A 4,971-nucleotide genomic window follows, 5' to 3' on the forward strand; every position below is an offset into this window, starting at 1 on the left:
ATGACAAGCGATAGAACAAAGCGAATGGGTTAGGTCTATACAGGGCTGATGGCCCTGTGACGTCACACCCACGTGACTCGGCCTGAAAGTGGGAGGGGTGGGGATGCTAACGGGAGACCAAAAGTGTCCCCTCGCGGGCTCGGTACGCTCGCCACGCTTCGGGCACGGTGGCTTGCTGAGCTCGCCACAGATATTTATTCCCCCTCTATGCCCTAGTGTGGATGGAACGCAGGAGCTGTCCTGCCCTCCTGCAGCGGTCACGTGGTGTCTTCGTCACAGAGGTCCTTTCTCCAACTTGGAAATAGCAGCAACCGAAGCGAATGGGCAGCCGCATACCTTACCTATAAAGCACAGTTTATTTTAAAATAAATGTGAATGTTATGCTGTTGTTATCATATTCTTAGGAGATGATATAAAACATCACCAAATATATCTGACATATATTTCAGAGCGCGTTCGCACCTCCTGCCCTGCCGAAGGATTTTTTTCTTCACACATGGTGACTATGATCGAAGGAGCTCATTCAGACCCTCTTACTATGATGCGAACACTCGTAGCTGTATGATAGTCGCTTTCTGCATATGCGTATGCATCGCAATGCGCATGCTCGGACCAGTGCGAGAGATTGGGATGCGTCCACTCGCTGTGCATAGACTGCCCCGCAGAGTGAATGACAGGAGAAGTCGTTTGTGGGTGGTGACGGGCTGGCCACTGGAAACGGGAGTGGAGGTGCGAACGCAGGCGTGTCTGAGTGTCTCAGTGCCGTTTCAGGCGTGCATAATTAAAAGGCAGCGTCATAGTACACGTCACCACTGTTCTTCACAATTCTTTAAAATCACTCATTAAAATATGGGAGCCTTGGTTGTAAAGCGACAGGAGCTCAATCTGAGTCGGACGCAAAGTGGCTGTGCTTGCGTGGTGCCGCAGAACCAACAATTTTATGTTGGGGGGGCAGCAAAATTGTTCCTGTGCCACCCAACCCTCCCACCCCCACCTTCTCCTCTCTTCCCCTCCCCTCCCCACCCCTCTATCTTATCTAAGCGGCAGCCTCAGACTATCAAGCCAGTTTCAGACTAAATGGTTTTATCCGGACAGCAAAAAAACGGACAATCTTTTTCCTGTAGATCTGTCACTTTCACACACGACGTCTTTTAAATCTATAACCGTGGACGGCAGGGGTCATTGTCAGTGGTTATTCACAGCTGTAACACGTCGACCGTGCTGTGTTTGTACCGTCTGAAAGCATCCATTTATTTACATGCTTGACTAAAAATACTGTACGGCAAAAAAAATTCTATTTTTTTGCTGTCCGGGTAAAACCGTTTAATCTGATATAGCCCTCAGGAGCAGTGCTTTATAGTAATAGGCTGCACAGCCCCTGCACCGCATGGAGGAGGATGTGTAATGTGTGGTGTTTTAACTTAAAGACCGTACATTACACCTCCTCCATGCGGTGCAGGGGCCGTGCAGCTTATTACAGCCTATTCCCCCCCCCCCACCGCAGTTTCCCGCTTTGGGGGGGGGAAGTTGGGGGAAGCATCCGAGCAGAGCAGCGGGTATGCAGAGCAAGAATAGATACTGTGCGCATATGCACAGCATCTATTCACAGTATGGGGGGTAGCCCGGGAGGAGTCCAGCATCTCAGAGATGCTGGACACGCCCCTTAGTGGTGTAAATGGGGGGTGACATCATGCACAGCCCCTTTACTATCAGGCCACGGCCTTTTTGGACGCGGAAGGGTCGAGTCCTCTGGGACAAATGTTGGGAGGTATGCTATAAAGCTGCACAGCCCTGACAGTCCGCAGCCGCCACGCCTTTTAAATGTTTGGTGGGGGGCGAGTCGCCCCCTTGCCCCCCCATTCTGACGGAATCCCTGATTTAATAGTATATGCTAATGCTAGTTTCCATAGAGCTGATGCAAGGGTTGGGTATGGGATGCCGGCGCTCTGGTTTTCAGCGCTCGAGATCCTGGTGGTCAGAATCCCGACACCGGCATCCCGACAGGTTTAGGATACCGACACCTGGCGGTCAGTATCCTAAAAACCCCTCCCTCCCTCCACCGTAAACCTAACGCCCCCTTCGTGCCTAACCCTCCCCTAACCTCGCTACCTACCTTCGGGATGCCGCTGGTTGAGATGTGGGCGCCAGGATTCTGAGAGGTGTCGGGATTCCGTGCCGGTATTCTATGCGCCAGCGTCCCATATGTCGGAATATTGACTGTATCCCTGATGTAAGAATCCTTGCGGCTTCAAGCGGGAATCCTCTCCATCCACTGTATTTCTGCCCACAGCCACAACCGTCATCATTAAAATTGGCCATACAACAGACCAACTTTCCTCCGACAATCCAACTGTACAACTTCTCTGACCAACTAAAACTGTGCTCCACACACCTAAACAACTTTTTCATCAGACCATCCAACTTTATAAATAACAGAAGCTGATTGTCTGCTATGGGCCATTTCTCCACCTTTTCCTTCTCCAAGGCTTGATACATCTCCCCCATGAACAGAGATCTGTCCGACTCAGAATCAGGCCCTCCATGTCCATGACCACATTCTCAACTCTGCATGACCAACACAATTCTCAGTATTGGAAGATGCTTCTAGTCCACCTAGATCCCTTTGCACTATTCCAAGTTAGTAGCACAGCACACCGTCTCTTCTTTTAGTGGCAAACCACACCGTCACCTCGGTTGGCGGAGCACCACACCGTCTGCTCGGTTAGCGGCAAATCACAGCGTCTCCTCGGTCTGCAGCACACCACACCGTCTCCTCGGTTAGCGGCAAATCACATCTTCTCGGTCAGCGGCACACCACACCGTCTCCTCGGTTAGTGGCAAATCACAGCGTCTCCTCGGTTGGCGGAGCACTATACCGTGTCCTCGGTCAGCGGCACACAAAAACCTCTCCTCGGTTGGCGGAGCACCACACTGTCTCCTTGGTTAGCGGCAAATCACAGCATCTCCTCGGTCGGCGGCACATCACACCATCTCCTCGGTCGGCGGCACATCACACCATCTCCTCGGTCGGCGGCACATCACACCGTCTCCTCGGTTGGCGGAGCACCACACCGTCTCCTCGGTTGGCGGAGCACAACACCGTCTCCTCAGTTAGTGGCAAGTCGCAATGTCTCCTCGGTTAGCGGTAAATCACAGTGTCTCCTCGGTTGGCAGAACATCACACCATCTCCTCAGCAGCAAATCACAGCATCTCCTCAGCGGCACACCACACCGTCTCCTCGGTCAGCGGCACACCACACTGTCTCCTTGGTTAACAGCACACCACACCGTCTCCTCAGTTCGTGGCATACCACACAAGAAAGGTATCAGTGCTTTGCTAGGTACTTTATTATTTTTTTTACACAGTTTAGCATGTGCCGATGCTGTCACTTGTTAATAAGCATATATTTCTTTATCTGTTTTTCTGATTTGTTTTCATGTAAAAACAAGATCTACTATGATCTTATAGTTGTATTGTAATTTATTTATCTACTAAATAAAGTTAAAAAGAAAACAAAATTATTTTTTCTACTTCAGGGACCATGGCCGGATCCAAGGGGGACAAAGGTAAGCAGCGGGGTCCCGCGGTGGGTCCCCGCTGGTCACATGGTCCTAAGTCCCCAGGCAGGGGGCTCCCTGGGGACTGGCTGCAGCGTGGAGCCAGGCGACCAACCTGCGCTTTCCACTACCCCCTGGGACAGCGGACCGCAGCAGAGCGGTAGCGCTGCGGCGTCCCAGGGGTTAAATGCATGCCAGGGGAGCGCACCTTCCCTGTCTCACAGCCGGCGCCTCCCCCGCTGCACACAGCCCTCTGCATGCTGCCGACTGGTCCTGTGGCAGCGCTCCTCCCCCAGGCCAGCCTCCTCTCTGCTCCTCGGCGGCCATCTTCTCCAGAACGCATGGTGAACGCTGCTGGAAGCGCTGGATGGAAGCATCGTGGTCTGGGTCCCCCCACATACCTCTCCTCCGCTGTGGCTCAGGTCTGTGTATGCAGCGCTGTGTCCTACCAGGCCCTGTGTCTGTGTAGTTGAGTGATCAGCGCTGTTAGTGCAGGAATTGTTATTTCTCTGCTTTGTATGTGACTGTGCTAGCGCTGCCTGTAACTTTTCTTCTCTAAACTGTCAGCTTTATTACTGTCCCTGTTCTTTCTGCTAAAGCCCTTGCGGTGCGGTGCTGCAGGGTGGTCTCTCGCCTATTTAATACTTAATTGGTGAGAGAGGTCACATACGTGGTGCCATCATGTCTGAAAGTGATTTTCCCCTCCGGCTACAGTGTACCACGTGCAAAGTACCGCTAGCGGAGGGGGAGGGTAGCGCGGAGGGCCTTTGCCGGCAGTGTTTGTCCATGGTGCGGCCTATTACGGTTACAGCACCGGTACAGGAGCCGCCCTGGGCTTGTTTCGCTCAGGCGTTAACAGCTTTAGTGGACCAGTTAGCTCCGCAGCCCGCGTTTACTCCGATGGGTTTGTCCCAGCAGTCTGTGGTGTCGTCACCCATGCAGGGGTTCCCACGACAATTGGTGGTACCCCACAGTCTCCCTATTTCCCCGCTCCCGGGTTCTCAGGAGCCAGCGTGGGTTAACTCCCTGACGAGTTCTGTACAGCACTTGTCGGATGTGTTGCAAGGGGAGTCTGTGATGCGGCCTCATAAAAGGCCGGTGGCGTCTCTGTCCGCTCCTTATGAGGATGACGAAGGGACGTCTGATGATGGGGAGATTCTGGATCCTTACGATCAAGAACCTCTCCATACTAAGGACGCTGATGCTAAGTCCAAAGTATATATTCCTGGACTTATTCGGGCGGTCCGCACAGCCTTGGTGATTGAGGACGAAGTTCCCCCAGCGGCTAAATCTAAGTATGCCTTTTTCAAAGATGTGAAGGGCGATGCCACAGTCTTTCCTCTTTCGGGTCAGTTGGTGGACCATTTAGAGGAGGCGTGGAAACAACCTGGCAAAAGATACCAGCCGCAGAGA

The sequence above is a fragment of the Taudactylus pleione genome, unplaced genomic scaffold, assembly GCF_031769625.1.
Source record: "Taudactylus pleione unplaced genomic scaffold, aTauple2 ptg000296l, whole genome shotgun sequence".
In the NCBI taxonomy this organism is placed as follows: Eukaryota; Metazoa; Chordata; class Amphibia; order Anura; family Myobatrachidae; genus Taudactylus; species Taudactylus pleione.